The following is a 22,239-nucleotide window of genomic DNA, read 5'->3' as shown; positions in this document are numbered from 1 at the left end:
ACTAGTGTGTATACCTGGTGGATGTACTGGGCGCATCTACTGGGCGGGTGTACTGGCTGGGTGTAATGGACGAGTGTACTGAGTGAATGCATTGGGTGGGTATACTGGGCGAGTGTACTGGGTGAGTGTACTGGGTGAGTGTACTGGATGAGTGTACTGGGTGAGTGTACTGGGTGAGTGTACTGGGTGAGTGTACTGGGTGGGTGTACTGGTTGGGTGTACTGGTTGGGTGTACTGGTTGGGTGTACTGGTTGGGTGTACTGGTTGGGTGTACTGCGCGGGTGTACTGCGTGGGTGTACTGCGTGGGTATACTGTGCGAGTGTACTGAGCGAGTGTACTGGCTGGGTGTACTGGGCGAGTGTACTGGGTGGGTATACTGGGTGAGTATACTGGGTGGGTGTACTGGGTGGGTATACTGAGTAAGTATACTGGGTGGATGTACTTGGCGTGTGTACTGGGTGGATGTATTGTAAAAGTGGACTGGGTGGGTGTACTGGATGGTGTACTAGGTGAGTGTACTGTGTGAGTACACTGTGAGTTTTTTGTGTGAGTGTACTGGGTGAGTTTACTGTGTGAGTGTACTGGGTCAGTTTACTGTGTGAATGTACTGAGCGAGAGCACTGGGCGTGTGTACTGGATGAGTGTACTGTGTGAGTGTACTGGGCGTGTGTACTGGGTGATGGTACTGTGTGAGTTTACTGTTAAGTGTACTGGGTGAGTTTAATGTGTGAGTGTACTGGGCGTCGGCACTGTGTGAGTGTACTGTGTGAGTGTACTGGGTGTATGTACTGGGCGTCGGTACTGTGTGAGTGTACTGTGTGAGTGTACTGTGTGAGTGTACTGGGCGAGAGTACTGGGCGAGAGTACTGGGCGAGAGTACTGGGCGAGAGTACTGGGCGAGAGTACTGGGCGAGAGTACTGGGCGAGAGTACTGGGCGAGTGTACTGGGCGAGTGTACTGGGCCTGCGTACTGGGCCTGCGTACTGGGCCTGCGTACTGGGCCTGCGTACTGGGCGGGTGTACTGGGCGGGTGTACTGGGCGGGTGTACAGGGCGGGTGTACTGGGCGGGTGTACTGGGCGGGTGTACTGGGCGAGTGTACTGGGCGAGTGTACTGGGCGAGTGTACTGGGCGGGTGTACTGGGCGGGTGTACCGGGCGTTTAGTGTGCGAGTGTACTGGGTGGATGTACTGGGTGAGTGTACAATGTGAGTGTACAATGTGAGTGTACTGTGTGATTGTACTGTGTGAACGTACAATGTGAGTGTACTGGGTGAGTGTACTGGGTGAGTGTACTGGGTGAGTGTACTGGGTGAGTGTACTGGGCGAGTGTACTGGGCGAGTGTACTGGGCGAGTGTACTGGGCGAGAGTACTGGGCGAGAGTACTGGGCGAGAGTACTGGGCGAGAGTACTGGGCGAGAGTACTGGGCGAGAGTACTGGGCGAGAGTACTGGGCGAGAGTACTGGGCGAGAGTACTGGGCGAGAGTACTGGGCGAGAGTACTGGGCGAGAGTACTGGGCGAGAGTACTGGGCGAGAGTACTGGGCGAGAGTACTGGGCGAGAGTACTGTGTTAGTGTATTGTGTGAGTGTATTGTGTGAGTGTATTGGGTGAGTGTACTGGGTGAGTGTACTGGGTGAGTGTACTGGGTGGATGTACTGGGTGAGTGTACAATGTGAGTGTACTGTGTGAGTATACTGGGCGTGTGTACTGGGTGAGTTTACTGTTGAGTGTACTGGGCGCGAGTACTGGGCGCGAGTACTGGGCGAGAGTACTGGGCTAGAGTACTGGGCTAGAGTACTGGGCGAGAGTACTGGGCGAGAGTACTGGGCGAGAGTACTGGGCGAGAGTACTGGGCGAGAGTACTGGGCGAGAGTACTGTGCGAGTGTACTGGGCGAGAGTACTGGGCGAGTGTACTAGGTGAGTGTACTGTGTGAGTATACTGGGCGAGAGTACTGTGTGAGTGTACTGGGCGAGTGTACTGGGCGAGTGTACTGGGCGAGTGTACTGGGTGGATGTACTGGGTGAGTGTGTTTTGTGAGTTTACCGGCTGGATGTACTGGGTGAGTATACTGCGTGAGTGTACTGGGTGAGTGTACAATGTGAGTGTACTGTGTGAGTGTACTGGGCATGTGTACTGGGTGAGTTTACTGTTGAGTGTACTGGGTGAGAGTACTGGGTGAGAGTACTGGGTGAGAGTACTGGGTGAGAGTACTGGGTGAGAGTGCTGGGTGAGAGTGCTGGGCGCGAGTGCTGGGCGCGAGTGCTGGGCGCGAGTGCTGGGCGCGAGTGCTGGGCGCGAGTGCTGGGCGCGAGTGCTGGGCGCGAGTGCTGGGCGCGAGTGCTGGGCGCGAGTGCTGGGCGCGAGTGCTGGGCGCGAGTGCTGGGCGCGAGTGCTGGGCACGAGTGCTGGGCGTGAGTGCTGGGCGCGAGTGCTGGGCGCGAGTGCTGGGCGCGAGTGCTGGGCGCGAGTGCAGGGCGAGAGTGCAGGGCGAGAGTGCGGGTGTACTGGGCGAGAGTGCTGGGCGAGTGTACTGGGCGAGAGTGCTGGGCGAGAGTGCTGGGCGAGAGTGCTGGGCGAGAGTGCTGGGCGAGAGTGCTGGGCGAGAGTGCTGGGCGAGAGTGCTGGGCGAGAGTGCTGGGCGAGAGTGCTGGGCGAGAGTGCTGGGCGAGAGTGCTGGGCGAGAGTGCTGGGCGAGAGTGCTGGGCGAGAGTGCTGGGCGAGAGTGCTGGGCGAGAGTGCTGGGCGAGAGTGCTGGGCGAGAGTGCTGGGCGAGAGTGCTGGGCGAGAGTGCTGGGCGAGAGTGCTGGGCGAGTGTACTGGGCGAGTGTACTGTGTGAGTTTAATGTGTGAATGTACCGGGCGTCTGTACTGTGTGAGTGTACTGTGTGAGTGTACTGTGTGAGTGTACTGGGCATGTGTACTGGACGTGTGTACTGTGTGAGTGTACTGTGTGAGTGTACTGTGTGAGTGTACTGGGCGAGTGTACTGGGCGAGTGTACTGGGCGAGTGTACTGTTGAGTGTACTGTGTGAGTTTAATGTGTGAGTGTACTGGGCGTCTGTACTGTGTGAGTGTACTGTGTGAGTGTACTGGGCGTGCTGTGTAATGAGCAGTTACAAGATAGAGAAAGCCCAAAGGTAATTTTAGCAAATGATACTTTAAAATGTGACATTAGGAACATGTTATTGAATCTATCTCAAAATTTGTTCCTCATCATAGCAGCTTGAATTGCAAACACTCCAATTGGTAAACACTATGATGTTCCTGAGTGCACAGTGTGTGTGGGAGAAATAATTGGTGCATAATCAACTGACAGGCCTCCCTTACAGGCAGTGGGATTCATAGCATTTACAGTGCAGAAGGAGGCCATTCAGCCCATCGAGTCTGCACCGGCCCTTGGAAAGAGCACCCTAATGAGCCCATATCTCTACCCTATCCCATAACCCAGTAACACTACTTAAACCTTTTGGACACTGAGGACAAATTATCATGACCAATCTACCTAGCCTGTACATCTTTGGACTGTTAGAGGAAACCGGAGCACCCGGAGGAAACCCACGTAGACACGGGGAGATAATGCAGACTCCACACAGACAGTGACTCAAATCGGGTTTGTAATGAACAAGCAACGTATTCGCAATGAATTTAAATGGACAACAAAATTAGAATTGAAATTGAATGGGCAGCGATATACAAGAACATGGAGAACAAAAGAACCAGCTGGGTATGGTGATGGGGAGAGATGAAGTAGTGTGGATGAAAGCTCATGTGAAGCATGGACTAGTTGGACTAAATGGCTTGTTGCTGTGCAACAAATTCCATGTAACTTTATAAAATTACTGTAGAGAAATAAACAGGGGAAAACCGAATCAGCAAGCAGTCTTGTACTTTGGTCAGACACAGCAACATGTAACATTGACTTTCTGACTAATGTGACAGATGTTGATATTTACATGCTGAGGGACATTCAGCACACATTACATCTACCCGACAATGTGGAAGATTGCCCGGGTATATCCTGTAAATAAGAAACCAGGACAAATCCAATTCCTGCCCCATCAGTCTATTCTCAATCATCAGCAAAGTGATAGCAGGGGTCATCAACAGTGCTATCAAGCGGCACTTACCCAGCATTAACCTGCTCAAGGAAGGGGCAGCTTTTGTTCCGCCAGGGTCACTCAGCTCCTAACCTCATTGCAGCCTTGGTTCAAACATGGACAAAAGAGGTGAATGCCAGAGGTGAGGTGAGAGTGACTGCACTTATTATCAAGGCAGCATTTGACTGGGTATGGCATCAAGGAGCCCCGGCAAAAGTCAATGGGAATCCGAGGGTTGGCTTTCCAATGGCTGTAGTCATACCTAGCACAAAACAAGATGATTGTTGAAGGTCAATCATCGCAGTCCAGGACAACACTTCAGGAGTTCCTCAGGGTGGCGTCCTAGACCCAACCATCTTCAGCTGCTTCATCAATGACCTCCCTTCCATCATAAGGTCAAAAGTGGCGATCTTCGCAGATGATTGCACAATTTTAAGCACCACTCAAGACTCCTCAGACACTGAAGCAGTTTATATCCAAATGTAGCAAGACCTGAACAATATCCAAGCTTGAGCTGACAAGTGGCAAGTTACATTCGTGTCACACAAGTGCCAGGCAATGACCATCTCCTACAAGAGAGAATTTAACTATCGCCCCTTGACATTCAATGACATTACCATCGCTGAATCCCCCACAATCAACATCCTGGGGGTTACCATTGATCAGAAACTGAACCGGACTAGCCATGTAAACACTGTGACTACCAGAGGAGGTCAAAGGCTATGAATCCTGCAATGAGTAACTCTCCTGACTCCCCCAAAGCCTGTCCACCATCTACAAGGCACAAATCGGGAGTGTAATGGAATACTCTCCACTTGCCTGGTTGAGTGCAGCTCGAACAACATTCAAGAAGCTCAACACCATCCAGGACAAAGCAGCCTGCTTGATTGCTCCACCTTCCACAAACATTCAAACCCTCCACCACCAACAAACAGTGGTAGCCATGTGTACCATCTACAAGATGCACTGCAATAGCTCACCAAGGTTCCTCAGACAGCACCTTCCAAAGCAACGACCACTACCATCTAGAAGGACAACGGCAGCAGATACCTCGGAACACCACCACCTGGAGGTTCCTCTCCAAGTCACTCACCACCCTGACATGGAAAGATTTCGCCGTCCCTTCACTGTCACTGGGTCAAATTCCTGGACAGCCCATATCCGGTAAATGAATTTTACAAAAAATATGCAGCGTTGAATTGACAAACTTATTTATGTCCTGCATTGAGGATGGAGGAGCTTTCTGCTTGCAATTTCACTTTGAACAATGTACTATGAACGTAACCCAGAGACTGATAGTGAAATTATGTGTTGGGCCATGATTTGGCTGTCACACTATTTTCAACATGCTTGAGTGTCACGTCTAGGTATTAGTTTTTTAGTCATTTAACAAAATGTTTTCTGTTTGTGCCCATCACCAATGGTAACCCCCTTCACTGTCCTGCAATTCTGGCTTGTAGTCCTAACTGGATGCAGCAGCATACATTACCCAACATAGTGAACCTTGAGCCAAATTCTTTTTCCCATTCACAATTTGTCATCTGCTCAGTCCCATTGGCATGTGATATTGGCCTGGTCTCTCCATCCAATGAACAATCTGATAGCCCATTGAGTCCACAGCGACCCTCCAAAAGAGCACTCCACCCAATCCCACTGCCCCACCCCATCCCAACAACCCCTTTAACTTAACCAGCACGTCTTTGGGCTATTGGAGGAAACCGGAGCACCCGGAGGAAACCCAGGCAGACATTGTGGTGTCTGACCACGCGCCGCTTTGGGTGGATTTGCGGGTGGCAAAGGGGAGTTCCCAACAGCTGCAGTGGAGGTTGGATGTGGGGTTATTGGCGGAGAAGGAGGTTCGTGAGAATATAGGGGTGGCTATCCGGAATTATGTTGGGTAGAATAAGACGGAGGAGGTTTCTGCCTCCACGTTGTGGAAAGTGCTGAAGGCGGCGGTAAGGGAGGAGTTTATCTCAAACTGGGTGCACAAGGAGAGGGTGGAGCGGCTGAAAGATTGAGGTTGGTGGAGGCAATTCTAAGGGTTGACTGGAGGTATTCGACAGCCTGAGGAGGCGCTGTTGACGGAGAGACAGAAGCTCTAGATAGAGTTTGGACTTGTATCCACAGGAAAGGCAGTGGGGCTGCTGCGCAGGGCAATAGGGGTAATATATGAGTATTGGGAGAAAGCCAGCAGGATGCTTGCGCATCAGTTGATGAGGCAGCAAAGGAAATTGGGAGGATGAGAGATGGCAGGTGGTAACGGAGGAGGTGAATGTGGTGTTCGAGGCTTTCTACCGGAAATTGTACAGCTCGCAGCCTCCGGTGGGCGATGAGAGCATGAGGCATTTTTTTGTTGGGCTGAAGTTCCCGAAGGTGGTGGAGATGAAGGTGCAGGGATTGGAGAACCTGATTGGACTGAGGGAAGTAATGGACTGTGTGGGGTCGATGCACACGGAGAGGGCCTCGGGTCCTGATGGGTTCCCAACCAAGTTGCACACGCTGACCCATATCCAACACCGTCACCCCCATTGCCTCCACTGCGGATGCCACCCGTGCAGTGTCGGCCTGGATGGCACGCATGACCAGCACCACCCCCTACTCCTGCACGCAGATGGACTCCTCCATGTGCTGGATGCCCGCCGCCATGCCCTCCTGTAGTCCCTGTGTCTCTAACTGTGGGTTGGACTGGATGTTCTAGGAGCCCGGGACCTGTCTGGGCGTTGTTGGGGCCGGGCTGCCCTCCGACCGTCCGGCCCCTCGGCTGCTCCTACCTCCACCTGCTGTACCGGACGCGATGTGTGGTGTGCACCAGATAGTGTCCCAGGAGCCTCTTTGCTAATGTGCCCAACCGATGTGATAGTCTCTGAGATGGTGGAGAGTGTTGGAGTCAGCTGGGACGGAAGGTCTGTGTCCTCCTCCGACCTGAGCTCCGGGGTCTTGTTGCTCGTTTTAGCCTTAGTGTAATTGCTCTCATTCTGTCACCTTTGCTCTTGAGTCGCCAGGTATCTTTTTGATACCGCCACGTGGTTCAAGTCCGAGTAATGATTAATAATCCAACACACCGCTTAGTAAGAGTTAAATCAATGCTCATTTATTATATACAGCAATTAATACTTATACATTAATTCTACTTCTAAGCTACTTCCTACAACTAACAGGCCAATACTTAACTTTGGAAATGGCCCACCAGGTCAGGGAAACGAATGGCCTTTCGAATGGGTTCTGAGCCTGCGGGATTCAAAAGCTGGTACAGGTCAATAGTCAGGAGTGCCTATCTGGTAGCGATCGTTGGAGTAAAACTTACGTTCTATTGCAGAAGGGTCTCGACGTGTGCGGAGAGGAGAAGAAGGGTCGATTTGAACTTGGCCCCTATTCTTATAGTCCCCAGGGGCTTCCCGCCTCTCCGGGGCGGACCTTGTACCTGGTTCCAAGTGATTAGACTTGGTCCCAATCACTTGGTTCGATATTCTCCAATGCTGGAGCGATTCCTTGATTGAGGGGTGGTCACCCACCTCTCTTTGTGTCAGCTCCTGCTGGCGCCGAAAGGTCTGGGTTGGCTTTGTGTGTCCAACTTGTATCAATTGTTCCCGGGGATTGCTGATTAATATGCAGATGACTGGTGTGTTGTCATGTTGATGGCTGCAAGTATCGGTTCTGTCTGGCCTTCCCAGAGGCGAATACACAGTTTTGCCTGCAGCTGTCTGTTTGAGTCCTGTTGGCTGATTTTCCCATCAGCCTCTTCCGTTCGCCATTTAAAATCGGGGTTTGGCCATTCTAATCGTGAGTTAGCCATTTTAAGCGGCTACATTCCCTCCTTGTGATCCTAACGCGAAGCGTGAAGGATCACATCATTTTTTGTTACTTTCCATTCCCTGACCGGGGGGGACACCTCCAACATGGCCTCTGCACTGACCATAGCTATGCACAAAAATTTTTAACTAACAATTCTAAGGGCGCTATGTCAGACAGGGAAATGCATTACAAAATAATAAACTTGGAACCTCTAATTTATCCTTAATATACTACCCTCGCTAAACATTCCATTATCCTACCTTCCTCAATCATACAACAAAATCACAGTATCTCATACAGTCTTTCCTGGCTTGGCAGTCAAGGTCAGGATCATACAATTTTGCTCATGAAAAAGTTTTTTTAACATCTCTTTATTTACAACAATAAACGCAAGTGAATGCACTTTATTATTTCATTCGCGGGGGTCGGGGGTCTGGTCGTAACCGAACATAGGGGATCTGGTCCTATATACCGGGGTTCGAGTGCGGTACGCTCTCCTTCTCCATTTACGTAGGCGCATAGTCTGCACTGCACAGCAGAGTATCGCCAACGCTAACAGTGCTTCGATCACGTAGGACAGGGAGTACCAGGTTATGAACCTGGCACACCAGGAAGATGCAGTGTCGCTGGTGACTGGGCTCTGGGTACTGCGGGGCAGTGAAACATTAATGGCTGGGGGGTTTGAAGTCATGGGGTTCGCGGTCACGCGCAACCAAATGTCCAAAAACAGTATGTTGATCACGATGAAGGAAGTCCTCATGGCTGTTCTCTTTCCTTCTCTTTCTTCTCTTCGCTTTATTTTCTCCGGTCCTGGAGCTTCTGGAGTTCTGCAGAAACAAGCATAGTATCTGTAACTATCTTTGTTTAATATCCGGTATGCTAGTGTGTCTGTCCTTTGGTGCCAATTATTCCCTTATAATTGGTCACTATGTGTGACTCCCTTATTTTTTTTTCAAAAACAAATTTTAGGACACGGCACACTTCCCAATCATGAACCAGTGCTGAGTTACAATCCCAATGTTCCAGGATGTAAATAGCAGATGGTGGGCAACCTAAAGGTTCCCTAAACAAACAAAACTTTTTGAAATGAAAAATGCCAAATGAGGTGCGTATGGGCCGCGACAGGTAAGAGATGGATGGAGTCCTCGGGTAGGACGGCTACCAATGCCGTATCTCCCCTACCCGAGCGTAGTTGACCAACGGGGGGTCCCCAGGCAGTGGGGTCTCACGCCGTTTCTCCACTGCCTGAGCAACCGACAAGAACGGGCAAAAATGTAGTCATCATGGTGGGGCTGCTATAGTGATTCTATCCTTCGAACCAGAAGGGCAGTTACGATCGGGCGTCTGATACCCGAACAAGTATCAGCTGAAAAGCTAGTTCCTCTGAACAAGCGTGTGGTCTCTTGACCAGTCTCTGCAGATAAGCTAGTTCCGCTGAACAAGCGTGTGGAAAAAATTCTCCTGTCGGACAAACAACATGTAACAAACTGACAAACAACATAAAACATGCTGCAGGTTCCATCAGAAAGGACAACGCGTTTCCCAAGCGGTTCCTTTAAAACATCATGTGGACACCTCAGTTCTCGGTTGCGAACAGGGTCACAAAGGGGTTGGCGGTTTGGGAGTCAGACCCAAGGTCGTCCTCTTCTCCCGGGTGCCAAACTCTGGAGTGGATTAGGGCTGAAAGGGCTGCATGGTGTGAGTTGGGGTCGCTCTCGTCGTTGCGGACGAGTCGGTATGAGTTGTCGCGGTGCCAATAGTTGGTGTCTAGTTGTGTGGGGACAAAATCGGGGTCGGCAGTGTGGTCCGGTGGTCAGTGGTGGGGTTTGTTCAGAAAAGTGATCAGGAGGGATCACTTGGATCGTAGTCGGAGTCGCTGGGTGTGGGTCCAGTTGCATGGGGATAGTAGGCAGGCGTGCTGTGGCTATCGCCCGAGTCACAGTCACTGTCTCTGCTGCTGCAGTCTGTGGGCGTTCCGGGGCGGAGTGTATATTTCGGTATGGAGTCGAGGTTGAGTCCGTGGCTGGGCTGGATGTGTTGGGGGATGGTAGGGTTACGTTGCTGTGGGCGGGGTGTGGTCTGCTGCGTCAAGCATGACGTGCTGCGCGTGGTTCGACTGTGTTCCATAAACCTTCAACTGGTTTATATGAAACCACGCAGTCTTACCATTGGGGTACTTTATTTTGTAAACGGATGGGCTTACTTTGTCCGCAATGGAATACGGACCCGAGTATTTAGGTGACAGGAATGTGCTGGGGTTATATACAGACAGCATCACTTGCTGTCCGATATTGTACTTAGTCACATGCACGGTCTTGTCGAAACAAGCCTTGCTCTGTTTCTTTTTGGTGCCCTATTTTACTGCGGCTGCTAACTGAGCCGTTTTAACATTGTCAACTAATTGCTCCACGGCTTTCTCGTGTGTGAGGGCCGTTACTTCGGGGCTGGTCAGGTCTAAACCTAACAAGTATTCTGTGCCTTTCATGGGGCGTCCGGTCATGAGAGTGTGTGGGGTGTAACCTGTGGATGTAAAAATAGTGTTACGCAAAAACATCAGCGCAAAAGGGAGGACTGAGTCCCAAGTGGTGTTGTTCAGCTGGACCATTTTTCTGAGGGTGGTTTTTAGGGTCCGATTCATGCGCTCCACGATACCACTCGACTGTGGGTGGTATGCAATGTGGAATTTTTGGGTGATGCCAAATATCGTGAGGACGTTCTGCATGACACGTCCCGTAAAATAGAACATAGAACATAGAACGATACAGCGCAGTACAGGCCCTTCGGCCCACGATGTTGCACCGACATGGGAAGTCAAAAAACAAAAGCCATCTAACCTACACTATGCCATTATCATCCATATGCTTATCCAATAAACTTTTAAATGCCCTCAATGTTGGCGAGTTCACTACTGTTGCAGGTAGGGCATTCCATGGCCTCACCATTCTTTGCGTAAAGAACCTACCTCTGACCTCTGTCCTATATCTATTACCCCTCAGTTTAAGGCTATGCCCCCTCGTGCTAGCCATTTCCATCCGCGGGAGAAGGCTCTTACTGTCCACCCTATCTAACCCCCTGATCATTTTGTATGCCTCTATTAAGTCTCCTCTTAACCTTCTTCTCTCTAACGAAAACAACCTCAAGTCCATCAGCCTTTCCTCATAAGATTTTTCCCTCCATACCAGGCAACATCCTGGTAAATCTCCTCTGCACCCGCTCCAAAGCTTCCACGTCCTTCCTATAATGCGGTGACCAGAACTGTACGCAATACTCCAAATGCGGCCGTACCAGAGTTTTGTACAGCTGCAACATGACCTCATGACTCCGGAACTCAATCCCTCTACCAATAAAGGCCAACACTCCATAGGCCTTCTTCACAACCCTATCAACCTGGGTGGCAACTTTCAGGGATCTATGTACATGGACACCTAGATCCCTCTGCTCATCCACACTTCCAAGAACTTTACCATTAGCCAAATATTCCGCATTCCTGTTATTCCTTCCAAAGTGAATCACCTCACACTTCTCTACATTAAACTCCATTTGCCACCTCTCAGCCCAGCTCTGCAGCTTATCTATGTCCCTCTGTAACCTGCTACATCCTTCCGCACTGTCGACAACACCACCGACTTTAGTGTCGTCTGCAAATTTACTCACCCACCTTTCTGCGCCCTCCTTTAGGTCATTGATAAAAATGACAAACAGCAACGGCCCCAGAACAGATCCTTGTGGTACGCCACTTGTAACTGAACTCCATTCTGAACATTTCCCATCAACCACCACCCTCTGTCTTCTTTCAGCTAGCCAATTTCTGATCCACATCTCTAAATCACCGTCAATCCCCAGCCTCCGTATTTTCTGCAATAGCCTACCGTGGGGAACCTTATCAAACGCTTTACTGAAATCCATATACACCACATCAACTGCTCTACCCTCGTCTACCTGTTCAGTCACCTTCTCAAAGAACTCGATAAGGTTTGTGAGGCATGACCTACCCTTCACAAAGCCATGCTGACTATCCCTAATCATATTATTCCTATCTAGATGATTATAAATCTTGTCTCTTATAATCCCCTCCAAGACTTTACCCACAACAGACGTGAGGCTCACTGGTCTATAGTTGCCGGGGTTGTCTCTACTCCCCTTCTTGAACAAAGGGACCACATTTGCTATTCTCCAGTCCTCTGGCACTATTCCTGTAGCCAATGATGACATAAAAATCAAAGCCAAAGGCCCAAATGGGAGCCTTGGTCCGATTCAATGCTGCAGGGGAGTCCCCATCTTGTAAAGATGTGGTGGGTTAGAATCTTGGCTGTGGTTTTCGCGGTGTTGGTGCAGGCTGGAAATGCTTCCACCCATTTTGTAAATGTGTCTATGACCACAAGTACATATTTATAGCCATTCCTGCAAGGGGGCAATGGACCTTAAAATCAATCTGGAGGTTAGTCCAGGGGCCATTAACTGGTCGGGTGTGGCTGAGTTGGGCCTTTTTGGCATATCTGTCGGGGTTGTTCTGCGCGCAGATAAGACAATTTTCTATGTAATGGCTTACATCTTCCTTTAAATTTGGCCACCAACAAAGCTGTTTGAGATGGGCTGTAGTGGGATCGATTTCCTGATGTCCATGACCGTCATGGAACAAACAAATCAATTGGTTCCTGTCCTGTTCAGGAACCACATAAAGGGGGTCCTTTAACACCACACCGTCATGTGTGGTCAGTGTATTTCTGAACCTCTCGTAGGAAGCTGGAAACTTCCCTTTTACAAATGAAATGAAATGAAAATTGCTTATTGTCACTAGTAGGCTTCAATGAAGTTACTGTGAAAAGCCCCTAGTCGCCACATTCCGGCGCCTGTTCGGGGAAGCTGTTACAGGAATTGAACCGTGCTGCTGGCTTGCCTTGGTCTGCTTTCAAAGCCAGCGATTTAGCCTTGTGCTAAACAGCCCCTTCTCCAATCTCCGTGAGATTGCTGTCCTGCATCTGGGCCTCTATTAGATCCTCGATCCTAGTCTGTGTGACCTGAACTGCACTCACTGGCGCGCTTTCGGGGGGTTTCCAAAAATACCCATGCCTGGATCCTGCCTTAGCCAGTGCGTCGGCTTTTACATTTCCAGGGGGGGAGGAACGATGGTGGCTGCGGACTTTTATGATCCCAAAAGTCCTGTTCTGGGCTTTTTCTGGGCGGAGCAATGGGGCTGAGGGGAGGGGTTTTCCGTCTGCGGAAACAAATCCTCTTGCTTCCCACAGGGGCAGAAATTCCGTAAGGCTGTTGCAGACATAGAGGCTGTCCGAGTATATGTCTGCTGGGCTGGGGAAGGAATCTGGGTGCTCAACTTTCTATGCAATGGCCGCAAGCTCTGCTGCCTGCGCGCCTAAGTGCCCGGGTAGTTTTAACGCTATCTCCTCGAGGGCGCGTCCCTGCGCGTCCTCGACAAAGATCCCGCAACCTGTTATGCGCAGCCCATCCAAGACTGGTGGTCCCCTACCGGTCTTCTCCCGCTCCCAGCGATTGTGTGTGGCCTTCTCTTGGGGAGGGGGCAAACACAACCAACAACATTCTTCGACGTTCCGACACATGCAGCCCAGGGGTTGGGTAGATGATGGCATCATTGGCCAGGTCACCCGACCATTGTGGCTGGCATGGGTGCTGGCATGTGGGGCAGGGTGGGGGTTCAGCTATCCTGGGGGGGGGTTCCGGGTCACATGTGTGGAGGGGTGGCGGGGTTAGTGCCAGGGGCACAGCGCTACCTACTCACCCTGGCCGCCCTGAGGAGGTTATGGAGTTTCTTCCGGCGCTGCATGCCAGTCCGGGCGATGTTGCCCACGGCGCTGACCGCCTCTCCCACCTGCGCCCAGGCACGGCGAACGGCGGTGCCTGCCGGCCTTCCTCCTGGGCCGGGGTATAGGGTCATCCTTCTCTCCTCCACGGCATCCAGGAAGGTGTCCAGCTCAGCGACCCTGAACCGTGGCCCTGCTCTCCTGCCAGCCATCTTGTTGGCTGGGGCGGTGTGTGTGGGGAAGGACCGTCTAAGTGCGGCTGCGGCGTGTGAGTCTCATGTGGCCAATCACGGACCCGGTGAATCCGGCGCCATTTCGCGTGGAACCGGTTACGTTCCACATGGCGATGGTGCTGGCCCATTTAGAGTTGATGAATCGGTGCAGCTGTTGCGCCGTTTTTGCTGTTGTAAAACATCACCGTTCCCACGCCGACATCAGCACTTAGTCTCAAAATCAGAGAATCCAGCCCACTGTGTCCAAATCCTTTTTTAGGCAGGCTAATGGGATGTTTTTGAGGTTTGTGTGGGCGAGTAATGCTCCACGGGATTGGAGGGTGTTCTTGGTGAGGGATCGGCAGTGGGTGGGTGGGGGTAGCAATTGGATAGCAAACATTGCAATGGTTAGGAAATGGGTGGTGGAGGAATGGTCGGTGTGGGGGCGGATAGAAGCGGCCTCGTGTAAAGGGACCGGTTTGAGGGCACTATTGCTTCCGCCCCTTCCGTTCTCGCTGTCCAAGTGCTCCACGGGCCCTGTGCTGGTATCACCATTGAGGGTGTGGAACCAGTAACGGCAGCATTTTAGAATGGAAGGCATGTCTTTGTGGGCACCCATCTGCAACAATCCTAGGTTTGCTCTGGTGGGGTCAGACGGGGGTAACGGCAGGTGGGGATAGAGTATTTCAGAGATTTATTTGTTGGTGGGAAGTTTGCAGGCCAGGAGGAGCTGGAGGGGACGTACCAGTTGCCAAAGGGGATTGGGTTTAGGTATCTGTAGGTGAAGGATTGTATGAGGAAGGAGGTGCCTTTGTTTCCGATGCTGCCACCCTCGGTGCTGCAGGACAAACCTCTGCCTGAGGAGGAAATAGGAGAGGGAAAGATCTTGGATATTTATGGAGAGCTGTTGAAGAGAGAGAGTGCCCCGGTGGAAGAGGTTCGGCGAAAGTAGGAAGAGGAGCTTTGGTGGGGAGGGGGCTGGATTAGGAAGTGCGGCTTTGCTGAGGGTTAATGCGTCCTCATCGTTTGCCTCAACCAGGTTAAAGGGGTACACAGAGCCCACATAACAATGTCCAGGAAGAGTCAGTTCTTGTCAGGGATGGAGAATAGTTGTGCCTGGTGTGCCAGGGAGGCCGGTGAACCATGTCCATATGTTTTGGGTGCGTCCAAGGTTGAGGGGGTTTTGGACGGCATTTTCAGATATAATGTTTAAGATTTTGGGGTAACAGTAGCTCCGAGTCCGGACTTGACAATATTTGGAGTGTCGGAGGGTGTCCGGGAGTGCAGATGGGGAGAGAGGCTAATGTATTGGCCTTTGTCTCCCAGTTAGCCCTGAGACAGGATTTATTGTGCTGGCGGGACTCGGAGCCGCCGTGGGCATGGGTATGGGTGAGTGATTTGGCAGAGTTCCTGCATTTAGAGAAGACCAGGTTCGCTATTAGGGGGCGAGAGGAGGGGTTCACCTTGAGGTGGAAGCTGTTCATCGACTTCTTTAAGGCGTATTGAGTCGTCAGTGGAGGGGAGGGTCTTTTTCCAGTTCAGGTTGGTTTGAAAGTTAACAAAGGGGGGACAGGCGCCAGGGTGGCAGCAGTCAGAGTTGGGGGGAGAGGGTTGATGGGGTCTGTAAGGATGCTTTGATTGTTTGCTGTTGTCGTTGTTGACATTTCTGTCTTCTCTTCTTTGTTATGTATATGTTTGAAAATGCCTCCAATAAAGTGTTTTTGAAAAAAAAAACACAGACACGGGGAGAATGTGCAAACTCCACACAGATAGTCACCCAAGGCTGCAATTGAACCCAAGTCTCTGGTGCTGTGAGGCAGCAGTGCTAGCCACTGTGCCACCACGTCTGCACCATGCTCCTCCCACTGTAAGCAAACCTTCTACCAACAGGTTAGCCAAAGCCAGAGACGAGAAATAGCGAAAAGGAAGTCAGAAAATAGAATGGAGAGAGGTCAGAAGATAAAATACAAAGCCAGTGACCTGAACAAGATCACAAGAGAGAGAGAGGCAGAACTGAAAAGAAGGACAGAAGAGAGGTAGAAAATCAGAATCGGAGACAGTGAGAGAGAAGCAACCATATAATGGGCGGCACAGTGGTTAGCACTGCTGCCTCACAGCACCACGGACCCGGGTTCAATTCCAGCCTTCGGTCACAGTCCGTTTGGTGTTTGTACATCCTCCCTGTGTCTGCGTGGGTTTCCTCTCACAGTCCAAAGATGTGCAGGTTAGGTGGATTAGACATGCTAAATTGCCCCTTAGTGTCCAAAATACAGGGATAGGTGGGGGTGTGGGCCTATTTAGGGTTCTCTTTCAGATGGTCAGTCTCAACTTGATAGGCCGAGTGGCCTCTCTCACACTATAGGGATTCTATGGATCCAAAAAGGCAAAAGCGATTGTAAATAATATTCCATTGGCTCATTGTCAGCAATGTACTGGGGATATATAAAATACGTTAAAAGCTTGGAGAATTCCCAGTTGGGTTGTGCTTACTTTCTCTGTCACTATTTATTTGTCAAGCTTTTTCTGCCATGCATGTGTGTAGGTTTTAAGTCAGAAGATATGGGTCCTTGTTATATCGACGCTCGATTGGTCCTGACACGTGGCCATGGTTCTATCTGCTGTAATTTCTCTCTATTTTTCTGGCCTCTGGGATGAGCCAGGTGCCTCCCCACCGAGGCAACTGCATTAGTGTCGGGGCCCCTCCCTGTGCGAGCAGCCGAGCACATGCCACAGGCTCAAGGTTCTCTTTCTCTGAGCAGAAGACAATGATGGTGTCCATGTACAGGGAGGCTTTGACTTCAGTGCCTCCGTTCCCTGGGGTCGTATCTCCTCTTATGCCCGAGTACTTCCTGATAGACTCAGCAAAGGTAGGGTGCTCTTTCAGAAGGCCGATGCAGACTCGATGGGCCGAATGGCCTCCTTCAGCACTGTTGGGATTCTATGGTTCTCTTGTGGGTCTTCACCCTCGGTTGCTCGGGATGACACCCGGAGGACAGAAGCAATGCAGAAGACATCAGGAAAGCAGCTAACTTCAGAGATCTTCCTGCTGAGAACAAGCAATGCCCCTGACATTGAAACACATGAAGGCAGTACGACTGTGACTGGCAGTGATGTGCGGTGTACTGCACATCAGAGTCAGATCCAGGGAAATGAGTAGCAACAAGCTGGAAGCCCAAGAGGAAACGGCAACCAAAACTCAATATCTCCTTCAAGACACAGTATGGGTTGATCAGGTTCTGACAGAACATTTTAAAGCTTCCCTTTCACGGCCATTTACCATAGTAATTAACATTTTTACTGGTGCTGTTTATTAGGGAGAACATTAGATTTGCCAGAACATTCCTGTCAAAGTTCCAGGACAGAGATCGCCAACACAGCAAAAGTATGATGTGTGTGTTGCCTGCCAAGGCAGATGAGCAAATTGCTTATCATTCACATTGTTTGGAGGAAGCAATATCTTTAAAAAAAATAAATTTAGAGTACCCAATTCATTTTTTCAAATTATGGAGCAATTTAGCGTGGCCAATCCACCTAGCTACCACATCTTTGGGTTGTGGGGGCGAAACCCACGCAAACACGGGGAGAATGTGTAACCTCCACACGGACAGTGACCCAGAGCCGGGATCGAACCTGGGACCGTGCTGCCTGGAGGAAGCAATATCAAAGTACAGCCTATTAATATTTTAACCACGTTTGTCACATTGCCTTTTATTAACCTATTTCAATGCACTTTCCTTTAAAACAAAATTCTTAAATGAACTGGATAAAATAGTCAATCACCTCCTGAAATGTGGGTGTCTCGGGGCTGGTTTGTACTTGACAAAATAATGGCTGGAGGTGTTGTGGTCATGGTGACTGTTCCTGGGGGGTTAATGGTGTTTATGACACATGATAATGTGTTGTGCAAACCCACCCTCCTGCAATGCATATTGGGTGATCATGGGCTGTTTACACTGCAGAGGGCAAGGTTCCTTCAAACATGACCCCTGACATACTGAAGTGAATGGTTGGCATGTTGGACAATGGCGTGTGTCAGACTTTGCAACTGCGCAGGGAATGTGCACAACTAAACTTGGAGTGAATCTCAATCCTCTAGCCCTAACACCACTCTCAACTGATCATCCTTCCCAGCCAGTTTGTTGTATCTGTTGAGGCAGTGAGAACACCAGAACTCTTTGTAAGCACTGCCAGAAGACCAGTGCCTCCACAAGAGTGGGTTAGAAAGAGCAAAGAATGTTACAATCTATCTAATATACTATCTGAGGACTAGAAGCAATTCAACATGTGAAATGTATTGTGTAGCAGTCGTATGTGGAGGTCTTGTGGTGCGGTGGGTAGTGTCCCTGCCTCTGAGCCAGAAGCTCCAGGTTCGGGTTCCACCCCAGGACCTGATGGCCAAGGAAGGTGTGTTCATAATGCGACCAAACAGGGTGAGTGTCAAACCTACACATGTCAATGGCAGCTGGGAAGAGTAGGAGTGGTTCCTAGTCAGCCATGTGCAGGATAGAAATTGGAGCCTCTACTATTGGCATCCATAGCTCCAGGCTACAACATGCATCTAAGTGTCAGACCTGCTGAGATTGTCCAGCATTTTCTGTTTTTGTTTTGTATAGGTGTCAGATTCCTTGGGGGCTGGCTGGTTCAGTTGGCTGGATGGCCAGTATGGATTAGATTGGTGTCAAGAACACAGGGTTTGATTCCTGTTCTGGCTAGGGTTGATTTGGGACCTGCCTCTTTGCTCTACCTGTGGTCAAGATTGTGGTGCTGTGGTTTGGTCCTGTCTTTGGATAGAGAAGAAAAAGTAAGCTGAGATAATATGTGTTTTTGATTAGGATGGACTATCTATGATTTATACTGATGAAGCTGCAAGGGTGAATTTTATGACGTATGTGCTGAGAGTAGGCAAAAGAGAAAGGTATTTGTTATAGAGTGTTATTGTTATGCATCTTCTTATTTAAATCCATTGCTGATGTCATCAGTAAGTGCTATGACATCATCAGTTGTTGTCGTTGTTACCTGTGTATATTCGTATTTAACTGATGTTAGTCCTAATTCTATTCTATTACTGTTATTTCGATGTTTAGCTAGTTGCTCCCATTCTTGAGTCCGTACTGTATTTTAAACTTCATTATTATTACATATTAAAGAAGATTAGCTTTATTTATTAACTTTATTAACCATGCGTTTCGATTGCCTTTTTGTGGTCAAGTTACCACATTATGATTATGAGAAATGAAAAAAAGACCGTGACAAGAAGGGATAGAGAGGTCAAAGTTAACAGTAAATTGACGGATGAGACAAAGTTATAAAAAGGACTAAAAGCATAAAATTAAAAGCTCTGTATCCGAATGCACACAGCATTTAAAACAAAACCGGTGAACTGAGAGCATACATAGAAATAATTTAGTGTGATTTGATAACCATTACGGAGACATAGCCACAGAAGGACATGGATTGGGACATGAATATTGAGGGCACAGGGCATTTAGGAAGCACTAGAAACAAGGGAAAGGTGGAGGGATGACACTGTTAGTTAATGATAGTATTGGCCCAATAGAGAGGGATGTCCTAAATTCAGGAAATCAGGATGTGGAAATAGCTTGGGTACCCATATGGTATGGTGGAGCACAAAGGAAAAAATAATTGGAGCTTGTCAGAAAGGTATGGTGATGGGCAGCACGGTGGTGCAGTGGTTAGTACTGCTGCCTCACGGCACCGAGGTCCCGGGTTTGAAAACCCGGCCCTGGGTCACTGTCCGTGTGGAGTTTGCACATTCTTCCCATGTTTGCATGGATTTCACCTCCACAACCCAGAAGATGTGCACGGTAGGTGGATTGGCCACACTAAAAATTGCCCATTTATTGGAAAGAATGAATTGGGGACTCTAAATTTTTTTTTTGAAATTAAAAAGAAAGAAAGGTATGGTGATAATCAAGGGCGATTTTAATTTACATAGAGACTAGAAAAGTCAGGTAGGCAAAGATAGCCTAGATGAGGAGTTAATTGAATATTTTCATAATGGTTTTTCAGAACAACATGTTGGGAATCATTAATGATCTCATAGTGAAGGCGCCCCTAGGACCCACCATTTCTAGTTAACGAGAAAGGTTAAAGATTGTATCGCACTTTGAAAAAAAGTATATTATCGTGTAAATACAGGTGGCAGGTCAGAAGATTGGACAGAATATAAAGAACAACAAGGATGTCTGAAATAAGGAGGGAAAGTTAGCCAGAAATATAAAGACAGGTAGCAAGAGTTTTCATAAGTATTTCAAAAAGAAAAGAGTTAACAAAGTGAACATTGGCCCTATGGAAAGTGAGTCTGGAGAATTGATAATGGAAAACAAGGAGATGGTAGCTGAATTGAACTGATATATTGCATCAATTTTCATTTTGGAGAATACAAGTAATATCCCAGAAGCAGCTGTAAACCAATAAATGGAAGGGAGGGAGGAACTCAGGAAAATTACAGTCACCAGAGAAATGGTACTGAGTAAATTGTTGGAACTGCGGGCGGACAAGAGCCCAGGTCCTGATGGACTTCACCCTAGGGTAAGCAAGTGCCTTGTGAAAAGATAGTTGATTCATTGGTTGTAAATATTCCCAAACTCCCTAGATTTGGGGAAGGTCCAATTAGATTAGAAGATAGGAAATGTAACTCCATTATCCAAAATGGGAGGGAGACAGAGAGCAGTAAACAACGGGCCAGTTATTCTAATATCCGTCAGAGGGAAAAACGTTCGAAGCCATTAGTAAAGAGGTTATAGCACAGCACTTGAAAAAAGTCATGGCAATCGGGCTGAGTCAACATGGTTATGTGAAATAGAAATCATGTTTAACCAACTTACTGGAGTTCTTTCAGGAAGTAACGTGCTGTGGATAAAGCGAAAACAGTGGATGTACTGTTACATTTAGAGAAGGCATTTAATAAAGTGCCACATCAAAGGTTATTGGGGAAAATAAAAGCTCATGTTAGAGGGGGTAACATATTGGCATGGATAGAAGATTGGCTGACAAACAGGATGCTGAGAGTAGGTATAAATGGGTCTTTTTCTGGTTGGCAAGATGCAACGATGCAACGATTAGAGAATACAAGTAATATCCCAGAAGCAGCTGTAACCCAGTAAATGGAAGGGAAGGAGGAACTCAGGAAAATTACAATCACCAGAGAAATGGTACTGAGTAAATTGTTGGAACTGCGGGTGGACACCTCAGGGATCAGTGCTGGGCCCTCAACTGTTGATAATTTATACAAATGAACTTGGATGGAGGGATTGAAGGGATTTAGTTGACAAATTTGCTGATGACACAAGGATAGGTAGGTACAGTTTTTAAAATTCTTTTTGACAGGATGTCAGCTTTACTGGCTAGGCCAGCATTTTTTGCCCATCCCTAATTGCCTTGAGTAGGTGGTGGTGAGTTGCCTTCTTGAACCCCTGCAGTCCATGTGGTGTAGGTACATCCACAGTGCTGTTAGGGAGGGAGTTCCAGGATTTTGACCCAGCGACAGTGAAGGAACGGTGATATATTTCCAAGTCAGGGTGGTGAGTGACTTGGAGGGGAACCTCCAGGCGGTGGGGTTCCCATGTATCTGCTGCCCTGTCCTTCTAGATGGTAGCGGTCGTGAGTTTGGAAGGCGGTGCCTAAGGAGCCTTGGTGAGTCCCTGCAGTGCATCTTGGTAGATGATACACACTGGTGCTACTATATCGGTGTCAGAGGGAATGAATGCTTGTGGAATGGGTGCCAGTAAAGCCGGCTGCTTTGTCCTGGATGCTGTTACGTTCCTTGAGTGTTGTTGGAGCTCCACTCATCCAGACAAGTGGAGACCTTAACCACTTGAGTGAGGTCATTAAACCTCTTGTACCACTAAATATTTGCACAGTGGTTAGCACTGCTGTCTCACAGCACCCGTGCCTGTGGGTTTCCTCCGGGTACTCCGGTTTCCTCCCACAGTCCAAAGATGTGCAGGTTGGGTGGATTGGTAATGATCAGTATGCAGGGTTATGGGGATAGGGCTGGGTGTCGGCCTAGATCGAGTGCTCTTTCGGAGGGTTAGTGCAGACTCGGTGGTCTGAATGCCCTCCTTCTGCACTGCAGGGATTTTATGAAAACCCTGGTCTTGGTGACTAAACTCCTGGCATTGACTTTCATGGTGATCTGATGCCAGGAAAGGTGCAATATAAATGTTGATTTTTTTTTTCTCTCAGCTTGCTGAACAGTCCTATGATCCGTGGTGTAAAGACCTCCAATTGCCATTATTGGTTGGCCAATTGGAGTATGAGCTCCCTCAGTGATAGCTCATTGAGGGGGCCCATATAAGCACCTGTGTAGGCTTTGTGAACCAGTCTTAAGTTGA

General features: G+C 49.1%; 1 protein-coding gene across 5 annotated transcripts in view; it reads left to right on the top strand.

Annotated features, from left to right (window-relative positions):
* The window catches only part of map7d1a (MAP7 domain containing 1a), a 407,069-nt gene that overhangs the window by 1,555 nt on the left and 383,275 nt on the right, over positions 1-22,239 (top strand). The window lies entirely within an intron of this gene.

Source organism: Scyliorhinus torazame, chromosome 1 (genome assembly GCF_047496885.1).
Source record: "Scyliorhinus torazame isolate Kashiwa2021f chromosome 1, sScyTor2.1, whole genome shotgun sequence".
Taxonomy (NCBI): domain Eukaryota; kingdom Metazoa; phylum Chordata; class Chondrichthyes; order Carcharhiniformes; family Scyliorhinidae; genus Scyliorhinus; species Scyliorhinus torazame.
This window is presented reverse-complemented; position numbering and strand designations above follow the sequence as displayed.